At 39.0% G+C, this 15,774-nt stretch overlaps 1 protein-coding gene across 1 annotated transcript in view; it reads left to right on the top strand.

The window, feature by feature from the left end:
* Positions 1-15,774, top strand: part of LOC117486590 (protein MTSS 1-like) — a 40,351-nt gene that overhangs the window by 9,804 nt on the left and 14,773 nt on the right. Inside the window, exons 2-4 of the mRNA XM_034135102.1 lie at positions 3,067-3,151; positions 3,863-3,954; positions 4,037-4,111. The gene's annotated coding sequence lies outside the window, so the exon portion shown is untranslated. The remainder of the gene's footprint in view (positions 1-3,066; positions 3,152-3,862; positions 3,955-4,036; positions 4,112-15,774) is intronic.

The raw sequence follows: 15,774 nt of genomic DNA, 5'->3' as shown, positions 1-15,774 counted from the left end.
TGACCGTGCTGTAGTTCCTTTATAGCCCAACATTAGCTGCCTTTAGCTTAGCGGTGGTGACGTGAAGTCATGTGACCGTGCTGTGTTCCTTATAGCCCAACATTAGCCACCTTTAGCTTAGCGGTGTGACGTGAAGTCATGTGACCGTGCTGTAGTTCCTTTATAGCCCACATTAGCCGCCTTAGCTTAGCGGTGGTGACGTGAAGTCATGTGACCGTGCTGTAGTTCCTTATAGCCCAACATTAGCCACCTTTAGCTTAGCGGTGGTGACGTGAAGTCATGTGACCGTGCTGTAGTTCCTTTATAGCCCAACATTAGCCGCCTTTAGCTTAGCGGTGGATGACGTGAAGTCATGTGACCGTGCTGTAGTTGTTCCTTTATAGCCCAACATTATCCACCTTTAGCTTAGCGGTCGTGACGTGAAGTCATGTGACCGTAATGAAATGTATCGTCAAAATAGTTGAAGAAAAAGACTGCAAGATAACATAAATAGGAAACATGTAAGTCCCTATTTCCCCACCAATGTTGAAGCATCCACCTTCTATTAACCATGCAGTGAACTTCCAGGAAACAATCTTTCTTAATCTAAAGTCACACTTGTCTTCTACTCATAATGGATCCATCGTCTCCAGAGCTGTGATTTAACTCCTCATTAAAACCAGAACAAAACAAAATGTGTGAATCAAAAACAAACTCCCTCCCACACAGAAGTCCGTCTCATCTTGTCGGCTTACATTTTTCTCTGAAGTCATCTGCCGTCGACTCTGAGCTCCATTAGACATGTCTGAACACACAACAAAACGCCTACACTGCTTCGCACCTGGACACACACACACACACACACACACACACACACACACACACACACACACACACACACACACACACGCTCCGTGTTGTAATCCATGTGTTGCTAAATGAGTATTTACGCCTACAGGGCTTGGCAGTGATACTAAAGATTTTCAAATGTCATGACGAAGCGTTCGAGTGATTCTACAGAATCACAACAGCTTCAAATTAAACAAATATATAAAATACATGCAACACCTTTGGACATTAAAGAGACATTTTGTAGTTCTGTTAATAGTACATTTTTCATAACTTAAGAAAGAGTAATTGGTAAAAGGAAAAGGAAACTAGCATATAGTGCAGATACAATTTTCCTTTATCTAACAGTTTACAGACCCTCATCCAGAACACACACACACACACACACACACACACACACACACACACTCTAAACATTGCATGAGTTTTGTAACGTCTACTTTAGCTGCATTAACTTAATCAACGCAATGGATCCAGACCTTAATGTTCTCTGAGCTGCAACAGGAGGGAGAGGCGAGTAAACCAAACACACCTCGCCACACCTTTACCGTTTAACACATGCAAAATACCTGAGTGTGTGTGTGTGTACCTGCCCTCTGCCACGTTGTGAGGATGATGATGGAGATTTTTTGGAGCAGAACAGATAAGGGAAATAGAGAGGACATATGAAGGACAATGGGGGGAAGATGGATAAGAACAGAGGAATAATGAGAGGGGGAGGTAGGGAGGCGATAGGACATAAGGGAGCAAGGAAGGAAGGGAGGAAGGGAGGGAGGAAGGAAAAATGGGGGAGTGGAGAGTCAAGTTTTCATTTTTACGTCGCTTTATGTTAGCACTGGAGAAGTTGGAATATTGTCTGCAGTTGTTATATTCTTTTTTTATTTAACTTTATGCAACTTGTGTGTGTGTGTGTGTGTGTGTATCATGCAAGCTTGTTTCCTTCTCTCTGTTTGTGTCAACATTTGTTTCCGTCGCACACATCTGAACAAATGTTCTTCAAGTTGGCAAAAACTAAAATATAAATCAGAGTTTATCACCCGACTCTTCTTGTGTTGAATTCATTGTCTCCTAAAACATTTCCTTGCCGCTGTTAACTCGACGGGACGATGGTGCAAACTTGTTGGGATGGGGACTTTATTACAGATCAAAGTGCATCAGGATCCAAGATTTGCTTTCCTTTTTATATGGAGCTGTTTGTCTCAAATGATGCGTTCAGGAACCGTAGGAAAGTAGAAAACAGAGACACAGATAATCTCTTTCAACAGCTTCTGGCTATGATTAATGGTCTAGTTAACGTATGAGTAATTTAATGAATGAATGTATTATAAACAATAATGTTCGTTTTTTTTTATATAAATCTCATTTTCTAAGGATTATCCAGCTCTTTAATGAACAAATATGGCATTTCTTCAACTCCCGTTAATTCATTTGGGAGTTTTGATACCACCTAATGTGGCATAGCATGCTGTGAGTACATCTTTGTAAATAAAACAATAATGACCATTTAAAAACACACCCTGAGATGCCAGTATTTGTTAAAAAACACACCTTTTCTATTCGATTAAAGTCACTTTCTATCATCCATCAAGTCTGACAATACTTAGTTTGTCATGCAATTTGACTGAACCCATTTAGTGTGGTGTGTGTGATCAGTATTAAGTGTTGTGTCAGAGGAGCTGTAAGTGTTTGTTTTGAAAAGCAGAGTTTGAGTGTACACACAATATATCATTGTCTTATTAAGTGGTATTACACTGTGTGTGTGTGTGTGTGTGTGTGTGTGTGTGTGTGTGTGTGTGTGTGTGTGTGTTGTGTGTGTGTGTAGTGTGTGGTGTGTTGTGTGTGTGTGTGTGTGTGTGTGTGTGTGTGTGGTGTGTGTGTGTGTGTGTGTGTGTGTGTGTGTGTGTGTGTGTGTGTGTGTGTGTGTGTGTGTGTGTGTGTGTGTGTGTGTGTCTCTTTGTTACATGATGTATGAACACGTTTCGACACACATTACAAAACTCCTTTTTAAGATCTTAATCTGATTGATTTTCCTAAATATCATTATATGGAACACACACACACACACAAGAGGATTACCTGTCGTAAAATCTATCATTGTTTCATCAGCAGGCTTTTATTTTTTAGTTTCTATTCTCCAAAAGTTTAGCTTTATTTTGAAGAGCTATTTGTTTCCTGTCATTTCAGTTTATTTTTCAAAGTAAAGCTCACCCTCTGATTGTTGTTGTTGTTGTTCTCCAGGAGCCACTAAGGAGATCGGCTCGGCGCTGACCAGGATGTGCATGAGACACCGCAGCATCGAGTCCAAACTCAAGCTGTTCACCACGTAAGACACACACACACACACACACACACACACACACACACACAGTAGCATTGCGTGTGTTATTACGTACGGAGGAGGACCGGTGAAGGTGTGAATTATGGTTTGATGACACATTTAAGACAGTGTGGGAACTAGAACATCGCTGTGTGTTGTGTGTGGGGGGGGGGTTTTGTCATCGCCGATGTCACGGTTGCATTATTACCGCTGTTCCTCTGTCACTACTGTCTGCTGTCATTAGAGAAGCTGTCAGTCATATGACACACACACACACACACGTACTGAATAATGTTGTTATACACTCCAGTATAATCACTGTTTTTTATTAAAGTCTGCTCTTAATTTATTACAGTTTTCTAGTAATTGTAATACCTCACCTCACTAAATCATCGATCAGAGATACCCAAATTATTTTGCCTCCTTAACTGCAGTCTTTCTGTGATTTTATGTTATTTAAAATACGATATCTGCAGAGATAGTTTAATTTTGTGTCTGTTATTCGGTCAAAAAGAGACATTTGAAGACAGTTTTCTGACATATATCCTCTCAATTAAATTCACAAGTTATTTGCATAAGTGGTCAATACACAACTGATGAAACCACTCTGAGTAACAGCAACACTGAATTATTGAATAATGAAATAACACTAACCCTGTATTTACTGCATTAATTCAAAGGTTTTTAAACACGTCTTTAAACATCTGTTCCTCTCAGAGCGCTCTCCGAGGGTTTGGTCTCTCCTCTGGAGCTAAAGATGGAGGAGTGAAGAAAGTGGGCCAGTCAGCTGGACAAAGACCACGCTAAAGGTATGCTAACATGCTAACACACTCACACACAGACCTGCAAACACACACTCTCCCTCACTGCCTCCTTGTTGTTGTTGTTCAGAGTACAAGAAGGCCAGAGCGGACATCAAGAAGAAGTCGTCAGACACCATCAAACTGCAGAAGAAGGTGAAGAAAGGTAAGAGCCAATAATATCTATCTGTCAGTCTGACTCCTCCCTCTTTTCACCTGGCAGGCAGCCCCCCTAAATATATATTTTAATAAATAAATAAATGATAAAAAACAACAACCTTATCCCGTCTGTGACATGCCACAGGTCAAACACTCACATCCATTCAAAAATAATACTATAAACCTCCGATAAACGATGATTAAATCCCTGTTTTAGTTTTCCTCTCCACCATCAGGGAGGCGTGTGGCGCAGTGGATTGTGCGTTGGTGTTCAAACCCCACTGCAGTCAGCATGTCGTTGTGTCCCTGAGACACTTCACCCCAAATTGCTCCTGTGGGGATTGTCCACAGTATTGAGTATGTAAGTCGCTTTGGATAAAAGCGTCTAACAAGTGACATGTCATGTAATGTAAAAGTAATGTAATCTGGAGTGTGAGGGAGCTGGAAGGGAGATTTGTCTTGTTGTGATATTCAAGTCTTCTTAGTCCGGGGGAAAGAGGAAGTTGTTTTCGTTTAAGGAGAAGTGAAAGTAGGTTGTTTTTGTTTTTCATCTTTTGTAATAGAGATCATCCTAAACTCAGGAATCAGAAGTTGTTCGGACTTGTTGGTATTTCATTGGGACTTTATTCAGGGCTTTGCTTTTTTGACTTGGGTCTTGTTCCTCTTGAATTGAAACTTGTTGGTCTTAGATGTCTTAGAAGACTTGTTAGACTTGAATTTAGATTGTTAGTCTTGAATAATGACTTGTTAGATACCTGAACTCTAGGCACCTGTTGGAATTGACTTCACAGAAAACACTTGAGACTAGTCAAAGTCAACTTTATTGTCTATCTTTCACTTTGTGTACAGACAGAGAGATCGAAATACCGTTTCCCACAATGCAGAGAAATCAAAAATACATATATGTATATTCAAATATGTATATACATATATATATACTTGTTTACTTATTTGTATAGACTCGTATGTGATTCACCTGTTCTCTGTATCGAAGCTGCACATTTCTATAACTCTGAGTCTCTGAGCTCTGCCGCCTGAACACACTTCAGCCTGTCGGTAGGGCTGTTTCCGTAGCAACACACACACACACACTGCCAGGAAGTCACCTGCGCCACACCTGGATATCAAACCGACACACCCTGTGGTTGCCATGGTTGCAACCTGGCACCGTCCGCCATCCATCCCATAATCAGAGAGAAGGGAAATACTGCAGATGCACTTATATGGGAGGGAGGAGGGAAACGCCCAAAAACACACACACACACACACACACACACACACACACACACACACACACACACACATGCAAACACACAATCATGCACACATGCAAACGCAAACACACACACACACGCACACACACACACACACACACACACAATCATGCACACACACAATCATGCACACACACAATCATGCACACACACAATCATGCACACACACACACACACACACACACACACACACACACACACACACACACACACACACACACACACACACACACCACAATCAAAATGAGACGTCGAGGCCTTTATACAAATATTCTCTTTGTTGTTCCTTTCTGAAAATATAAAATGCAAATGCACAGACACAGAAATAGCTCACTCACACACACACACACACACACACACACACACACACACACACACACACGGCCCGCCCATGGTAAACACAGTGCAGTCTGATGTGGTTCAACATCTCTGAACATGTTTTATGTTGCCTGCCTTATTATTTTTTCCGTCTCTTTCTGCATAAATCCATTTCTCTTTCCATTTTCTTACATTTAAATCCTTCCCTGTCAATTATTTAGAACAAACTAAAATGCTAGACTAGTTTTAAGCAGGTTAAATGATCAGAAACAACTTTTATGGAACATTTTGGTTAAGAACAGCTTATTATTTACATAGTTTTGGCCTTTTATTGGTCAGAATATTAATGTACTTTAAAGGGGACCTATCATGCTAAATGCACTTTTGTACGTCTTTTCTACATGAATATGTGTCCCCGGTGTTCCAGGGAACTCACCAAGTGTCAGAAAACACAACCCTCTCTATTTTCCTCCATACCCAAATCTCTAAAAAAGGGGCTGCAACGGATCTGATAAAAAACTGATCCAGATTTGAACACTGTCCTGACGTCAGGACGGTGGCGCTACGGCTATTGGGCCAACTCCACCAATCAGGAGGAGACAGCCACGGACATTGCCGTTCGAAAGTGCTGGAGACGCTGTAGTATATATGCCAGGCCTGTAAGTGGCGCTGTAGTCTGCCACAAAAGCAGCGAAGAAGACTTCCCGCCCATAGTTACCATGGTTACCCTTCTGTTTATTCTCCGCTGTGGCATTTCTTTCTCCCTCCCCGAGGCAAGCGTTTGCTCCCGCTGCTTTAATTCAATGCAATCCCTCCCCGTCGAGGGCAAGCATTGTAATTCTCTCCGGTTAGTCCACCAGCAGATGACAAACACCCACCTCTCCGCCTCTTCCAAGGAACGAGGGGGACCGTGCGGCAGAGTTTCAGTTTCAGTTTCTCTCGCCGGTCAAGATGTCCATTAAAGTTTAAAATCTTCCGGACGAAATTAGAAAAGTGCCGGTCAAAGGTCTTCTTTGTTATTTATTGAGCTTAAAACAAATGAATAACGACTCTATATAATAAAACACGGAGATCTCTTTTTCTCCCCCTCTTCTGACAGCCCAGCAGCTGATCAGAGCACGGCTCACCTCTCCTGCAGGGAGGCGTGGTCAGCAGAATCAGACCCGTAGACAGCAAACAGCACATAGAGCGAAATGAGGCATGGCTAAAATGCATGATCTGTTTGGTATTTTGAAAACAGAAACGTATAAATATACCTTATATAGGTATGGCCCTACAATATATCACTTAAATATAGCATGATAGGTCCCCTTTAAGTATAGCATGATAGGTCCACTTTAAGGTTTAAACTAAGTCTTCTGCTCTGTGGAAGAAGGTTTATATAAAAGTATGTCAAATAATAAATGTCATCCCAAAGCCTATCCAGATTTGTTCAACATGCTTTAAATAAACTGGTCTCATATTGTTAAGTGTGTTATTCAGCTAGTTTGCATACAAATCGTAGCATAAGAAATTAAATTAGCCCAGTCCAAATTCTACTTTCATCAAATCAAAAATAATTTTAGGATTTTTGTCCTGCATTCTCAAACTGAGAGTGTGTGGTTACGGTTGATTACATTACGGCCAAAAATACAAATAAATGATAATAATAGTAATAAACAAGAATTATGCAAATCGTAGAAACATCTGATCATGATCTGTGTGTTTCTATGAGACACGAGCAGTAAACAAGTGAAGCAAAAGAGATACACACACACACACAAGTGCCACATGTTGTCACCACGCAATGACACCACACACACCGCTTTCGTCTGTGTACCAAAACTGTTTCTGTACACTCACGTGTGTGTGTGTGTGTGTGTGTGTGTGGTGTGTGTGTGTGTGTGTGTGTGGATGTGTGTGTGTGTGTGTGGTGTGTGTGTGTGTGTGTGTGTGTGTGTGTGTGTGTGTGTGTGTGGTGTGTGTGTGTGTGTTGTGTGTGTGTGTGTGTGGTGTGTGTGTGTGTGTGTGTGTGTGTGTGTGTGTGTGTGTGTGTGTGTGTGTGTTGTGTGGTGTGTGTGTTGTGTGTGTGTGTGTGTGTGTGTGGTGTGTGTGTGTGTGTGCACTTGTTTTCATGACAAATAAGGACAATTTTATGATAACACACCTTCACTATCAGGACACTTGGAAAAATGAGGACATTTTTGGCGTCCTCATTTTTCTGAACTCACTACAGTGTTTTAAACTCCCCCAAATACCCCTACACCAAATATCTTCAACGTCCTAAAATATCACAATTTCATGACATGAAGTGTGTGAGTGTGTTTATGGATTTTGCTCATCTATGAATACGCCAACTAGTGGTCACTTCTGGAACTTAACACACTTTTCACACACTTTAGTCACGTGACTAAAAAGGTCCTCATAAATCTCATATTTTTCAGGTTCAAACACACTCCAATGTTTTAAGCTGGTTTTAGTATTACTGCAATATATATGTATTTCCATGGACTCAGAGACAACTAAAATCATCAACAATGAATTACTGCTGATTTTAGTCACCTGCCTTATAATCTAGAGAACGAGTTATTCCATCATTACTTTTATTTACATCGAATAGCCAGATAAGCTAATGTTAGCTTATTAGCTTAACGTAGCTAACCGCATGCAAAGGACCCCTGCCACGTGGAAGATTCTCTTGACAGAACTGGAAGGATTGCACACTAAATTGAGGTAATTCATTACTTTTTCTAAGATGTTGTTACTGACGAGTAACAAGATATTATTTTAAAATGTGAATTGTAACAGTGGTTTCCCAATTTAACACCAAATTGATAGATATTCAGTAGACCTAGTAAGTAATGTTATTTGTGGAGCTTACCGTGTTTTAGTAATTTTATAACAGTATTTACCTTTGAAGACGCTTTGTCTGTGCTCTTGTAACATTATTTGTTGAGGTGTTAAAGTAACTTGAAGTTACACAATTCTAATTGCAGTTGCCCAGGGTTTGCACTGAACAGTTAGCTTATCAAGCTAATGGGATCCTGCATTAGTGAGAACATGAGTTATTAAGTTATGATTAAAGAATAAATAATACCATTTTATAAAACATAATTGATACAAATAAATTAGAAATGTATTTTCTATTTGTTCTTGTTGACTTTTTGTCATTCTTCCATGTAGATGTTTGCTAATTAAATGGCGAGTGTAGAGTGTGTGTGTTACATCGTCCTCATATTGTTGGGTAGCAGATATTGTACAGTTCAAACTATTTCTATAGAGTCTTGAGTTACAAGCCCAGATCCTCATGTGAATTGTTTTTACTAAAATCTGTGTCCCCTACATGAAAAGTCAATGGATTTCTGACACGTTATTGTTGTATTTAAATTGCAGAAACTGAGTGACATGATCCCGGCTCAGCCTTTAGCTGACTCTGAAAGGAGCCAGAGATCCACCTCAATCCTTCCAACAGGTAATTAAACAGTTACTCTAGACTATTTCTATACAAGGTAAATTCATGTCTCAATCAAGTCCAATGCACACATATAATGCCTTTTTAACTGCATTAACACAAAGGTGTTGTGAAAAAACTTTCACAATGTCAAGACTGACTGTTGTTTCTAAATACCATAGTGGAAAGATATACCCCTACCATTTGATAGCAGTATCTACCTCTTAAAACATGAAAATTATCTTTATTGCCCCTAAATTCTGTGTTTTGTCTCCTTTTGCCAATGTATTTGCCAATTTAACCTAATGTGTATCAGTTTACATGATTTAATTAATAGGGAAGTAGATCCATACTTATTACTATGGGGGTTTCATGTTTTGTTAACAACATCAGCACACCTCAGAAGTCAGGAACACTGACTTTATGTAACTTCAGTCGTCATGTCCTCATTTTGTTTAGGTTGTGTAGTCATGATGTGTTTCAGGAGGACGTCCCCATATGGTACAACCCAACGAGTGTAGAGTGTGTGTGTTACATCGTCCTCATATTGTTGGGTAGTAGATATCGTCTTTAGGTTGTGTAGTCATGATGTGTTTCAGAGGACGTCCCCATATGGTACAACCCAACGAGTGTAGTGTGTGTAGTTGTACATCGTACTCATATTGTTGGGTAGTAGATATCGTCTTTAGGGTTGTGTAGTCATGTGTTTTGGTGGACGTCCCCATTTAGTACAACCCAACGAGTGTAGAGAGTGTGTGTTTCATCGTCCTCATATTGTTGTGTAGCAGATATTGTACAGTTCAAACTATTTCTATAGAGTCTTGAGTTACAAGCCCAGATCCTCATGTGAATGTTTTTACTAAAATCTGTGTCCCCTACATGAAAAGTCAATGGATTTCTGACACGTTATTGTTGTATTTTAAATTGCAGAAACTGAGTGACATGATCGCGGCTCAGCCTTTAGCTGACTCTGAAGCGAGCCAGAGATCCACCTCATCCTTCCAACAGGTAATTAAGCCTTGTTGTGTTTGAAAGCTGTTACCCTTCATGGTGTTCGCGGGTCAATTTTGACCCATGATTTATCTCAGTCCAAAACACTCACAAATAATGACTATCATCCAATATTGTTTTAACTACATCATAACTAACTTCTAATGCATTCATAACCATACAATCCTGTTGTAATGTTATTGTATGGCCCCAAAACACATTACACAACATATTGCACACGTTCAGGTTCAAGTGTTAGTGTACATATTCTTTGTGAAAGGTCAAGTTCCCGTGGGGGGGAGGGGGGCCAGAGGGATGGGAGACCAGGTGCATGTTGCGAAAAAAATTATTGTTACAGTGGGATGGTGGGGGTGGGGTGTCTAAAGTCAAAGATGAATCTTGATTGGGCCAAATTTGACCCCGAGTCACCCACAACAATTCTGCTCGGTCTAACCAGACCCGAACACCAATTATACACTTATTCTTTTAGAGACCTTCAGACTTGGCTAAAATTGTCAAAAATCAGTTTGTAGTGTTTATAAAGCTGTTGTGGAGGATATCATGATGCCTTGTTCCGATAAAAAAAAAACTAGATCGTAGTTATTATATAAATTGAATTTGAAACGGGTCACGGGAGACCGGAAGACAACATAAGGGTTAATTAAACATTTACTGTAGACTATTTCTATACAAGGTAAATTCATATCTCAATCAAGTCCAATGCCTACATAAAATGCCTTTTTACCTAATTAAAATTAATATATTGTTTAATAAATGTAGAATCCCAATATAACTGTTACTTGTTTCTAAATATCATAGTAGAAAGATATACCCCTACCATTTGATAGCTGTATCTACCTCTTATAACATGAAAATGATCTTTATTGCCCCTAAATTCTGTGTGTTTTCTCCTTTTGCCAATGTGTTTTCCAATTGAACCTAATGTGTATCAGTTTACATGATTTAATTAATAGGGAAGTAGATCCATACTTATTGCTATGGGGGTTTCAGGTTTTTTTTAACAACAACAGCACACCTCAGAAGTCAGGAATGCTGACTTTATGTAACTTCAGTCGTCATGTCCTCATTTTGTTTTCATGATGTGTTTTAGAGGACGTCCCCATATGGTACAACCCAACGAGTTTAGAGTGTGTGTGTGTTACAGCGTCCTCATATTGTTGTGTAGTAGATATCGTCTTTAGGTTGTGTAGTCATGATGTGTTTTGGTGGATGTCCCCATATGGTACAACCCAACGAGTTTAGAGTGTGTGTGTGTTACATCGTCCTCATATTGTTGTGTAGTAGATATCGTCTTTAGGTTGTGTAGTCATGATGTGTTTCAGAGGACGTCCCCATTTGGTACAACCCAACAAGTGTAGAGTGTGTGTGTTTCATCGTCCTCATATTGTTGGGTAGTAGATATCGTCTTTAGGTTGTGTAGTCATGATGTGTTTTGGGGTGAACGTCCCCATATGGTACAACCCAACGAGTGTAGAGTGTGGTGTGTTTCATCGTCCTCATATTATTGGGTAGCAGATATTGTACAGTTCAAACTATTTCTATAGAGTCTTGAGTTTACAAGCCCAGATCCTCATGTGAATTGTTTTTACTAAAATGTGTGTCCCCTACATGAAAAGTCATGGATTTCTGACACGTTATTGTTTGTATTTTAAATTGCAGAAACTGAGTGACATGATCACGGCTCAGCCGTTAGCTGACTCTGAAGCGAGCCAGAGATCACACCTCATCCTTCCAACAGGTAATTAAACATTTACTCTAGACTATTTCTATACAAGGTAATTCATGTCTCAATCAAGTCCAATGCCTACATAAAATGCCTGTTTACCTCATTACAATTAATATATTGTTTAATAATGTTGAATCTCAATATAACTGTTACTTGTTTCTAAATATCATAGTAGAAAGATATACCCCTACCATTTGATAGCAGTATCTACTTCTTATAACATGAAAATGATCTTTATTGGCCCCTAATTCTGTGTGTGTTCTCCTTTTGCCAATGTGTTTTCCAATTGAACCTAATGTGTATCAGTTTACATGATTTAATTAATAGGGAAGTAGATCCATACTTATTACTATGGGGCTTCAGGTTTTATTAACAACAACAGCACACCTCAGAAGTCAGGAACACTGACTTTATGTAACTTCAGTCGTCATGTCCTCATTTTGTTTTAGGTTGTGTAATCATGATGCGTTTCAGAGAATGTCCCCATATGGTACAACCCAACGAGTGTAGAGTGTGTGTGTTTCATCGTCCTCATATTGTTGGGTAGCAGATATCGTCTTTAGGTTGTGTAGTCATGATGTGTTTTGGTGAACGTCCCCATATGGTACAACCCAAAGAGTGTAGAGAGTGTGTGTTTCATCGTCCTCATATTGTTGGGTAGCAGATATTGTACAGTTCAAACTATTTCTATAGAGTCTTGAGTTACAAGCCCAGATCCTCATGTGAATTGTTTTTACTAAAATGTGTGTCCCCTACATGAAAAGTCAATGGATTTCTGACACGTTATTGTTGTATTTTAAATTGCAGAAACTGAATGACATGATCCCGGCTCAGCCTTTAGCTGACTCTGAAGCGAGCCAGAGATCCACCTCATCCTTCCAACAGGTAATTAAACATTTACTCTAGACTATTTCTATACAAGGTAAATTCATGTCTCAATCAAGTCCAATGCCTACATAAAATGCCTGTTTACCTCATTACAATTAATATATTGTTTAATAAATGTTGAATCTCAATATAACTGTTACTTGTTTCTAAATATCATAGTAGAAAGATATACCCCTACCATTTGATAGCAGTATCTACTTCTTATAACATGAAAATGATCTTTATTGCCCCTAAATTCTGTGTTTTTTCTCCTTTTGCCAATGTATTTTCCAATTGAACCTAATGTGTATCAGTTTACATGATTTAATTAATAGGGAAGTAGATCCATACTTATTACTATGGGGCTTCAGGTTTTATTAACAACAACAGCACACCTCAGAAGTCAGGAACACTGACTTTATGTAACTTCAGTCGTCATGTCCTCATTTTGTTTTAGGTTGTGTAATCATGATGTGTTTCAGAGGACGTCCCCATATGGTACAACCCAACGAGTGTAGAGTGTTACATCGTCCTCATATTGTTGGGTAGTAGATATCGTCTTTAGGTTGTGTAGTCATGATGTGTTTTGGTGGACGTCCCCATATGGTACAACCCAACAAGTGTAGAATGTGTGAGTTACATCGTACTCATATTGTTGGGTAGCAGATATTGTACAGTTCAAACTATTTCTATAGAGTCTTGAGTTACAAGCCCAGATCCTCATGTGAATTGTTTTTACTAAAATCTGTGTCCCCTACATGAAAAGTCAATGGATTTCTGACACGTTATTGTTGTATTTTAAATTGCAGAAACTGAGTGACATGATCCCGGCTCAGCCTTTAGCTGACTCTGAAGCGAGCCAGAGATCCACCTCATCCTTCCAACAGGTAATTAAACATTTACTCTAGACTATTTCTATACCTTTGGGGTAGTAGATATCGTCTTTAGGTTGTGTAGTCATGATGTGTTTCAGAGGATGTACCCATATGGTACAACCCAACGAGTCTAGAGTGTGGTGTGTGTTACATCGTCCTCATATTGTTGGGGTAGTAGATATCGTCTTTAGGTTGTGTAGTCATGATGTGTTTTGGTGAACGTCCCCATTGGTACAACCCAACGAGTGTAGAGTGTGTGAGTTACATCGTCCTCATATTGTTGGGTAGTAGATATCGTCTTTAGGTTGTGTAGTCATGATGTGTTTTGGTGGACGTCCCCATTTGGTACAACCAACGAGTGTAGAGTGTGTGTGTGTTACATCGTCCTCATATTGTTGGTAGCAGATATTGTACAGTTCAAAACTATTTCTATAGAGTCTTGAGTTACAAGCCCAGATCCTCATGTGAATTGTTTTTACTAAAATCTGTGTCCCCTACATGAAAAGTCAATGGATTTCTGACACGTTATTGTTGTATTTTAAATTGCAGAAACTGAGTGACATGATCACGGCTCAGCCTTTAGCTGACTGTGAAGGGAGCCAGAGATCCACCTCATCCTTCCAACAGGTAATTAAACATTTACTCTAGACTATTTCTATACAAGGTAAATTCATGTCTCAATCAAGTCCAATGCCTACATAAAATGCCTTTTTACCTAATTAAAATTAATATATTGTTTAATAAATGTAGAATCTCAATATAACTGTTACTTGTTTCTAAATACCATAGTAGAAAGATATACCTCTACCATTTGATAGCTGTATCTACCTCTTATAACATGAAAATGATCTTTATTGCCCCTAAATTCTGTGTGTTTTCTCCTTTTGCCAATGTATTTTCCAATTGAACCTAATGTGTATCAGTTTACATGATTTAATTAATAGGGAAGTAGATCCATACTTATTGCTATGGGGGTTTCAGTTTTTTTTTAACAACAACAGCACACCTCAGAAGTCAGGAATGCTGACTTTATGTAACTTCAGTCGTCATGTCCTCATTTTGTTGTAGGTTGTGTAATCATGATGTGTTTCAGAGAATGTCCCCATATGTTACAACCCAACGAGTGTAGAGTGTGTGTGTTACATCGTCCTCATATTGTTGGGTAGTAGATATTGTACAGTTCAAACTATTTCTATATTGGAACCCAAATAACACACTATTTGATCTAAATATACTTATGGTGAAAACAATTATTAAGTCTTGCTTTCGAAGGAATGGCAGTATGTGCTTTTATCATGCATTATATTCTAATTTATCCTTTCAGATTCACAGAAGAACACAACACAACACTTCACTTCAATAAAGCTTCCTCAAAGTGCTCCAATGGAATGCAAGGTAAATAAGCATTTTGTATTTACATTACTCTATTAGAAAAATGTATTGATCTTAACTGAATTTCTAAAGGAAATTTCTAGTTTTTTGTACAACTAATGCACTTTACAGTACATGCCAACATATACCCATTCACATGCAAATGTATGCCAACATTTTTACCATTCATACACTGATCACAGAGGCCATCATTCACACACATTTGATGATGCTATAATTTAACTACAAACTATAATTTGTTCTATCATATCCCACATTTATCACTTTAACAGAGCAATTTCTCAAATACATTGTGTCTTGTTTCCATTTATGACAGCTGGGAAGATGAAAGCAAGTGGACAGGTGACGAAGTGAAGGCTACTGAGCGGCATTTGTATCCTTAACAAGCTGCAGAGTACCAGGTAAAAAGGACTGTGACTCCTGTCTCAAGGCAGAGCCAGTTGCTCTGAAAGACAGGGACTGGGTTGCCATCCAAATATTACATTCACAACAGAATCATGGCATTAAAAGGAAGATGAATACATAGGACTAGAACATGCCAACTTGGTCTGAGGTACAATTTTACTTTAAAATAATAGTTGTTCTTCATTCCCTGCAGTTTTATTGGTAGGGATTTAATAATCAGCCTAACCTCAGACCTCTTGTGTTAATGTGTGTACTTGGCTTGGTTTTGATATTATCTTGTTTTCCTTGAATTATTTAATTAGTTTGTTCTTGTACAAAGCATGTCACATAAGCTTGACTGTAGCTGCCAATGTTAATATGTTGACATGTATC

The sequence above is a fragment of the Trematomus bernacchii genome, unplaced genomic scaffold (assembly GCF_902827165.1).
Source record: "Trematomus bernacchii unplaced genomic scaffold, fTreBer1.1, whole genome shotgun sequence".
NCBI lineage: Eukaryota > Metazoa > Chordata > Actinopteri > Perciformes > Nototheniidae > Trematomus > Trematomus bernacchii.
This window is presented reverse-complemented; position numbering and strand designations above follow the sequence as displayed.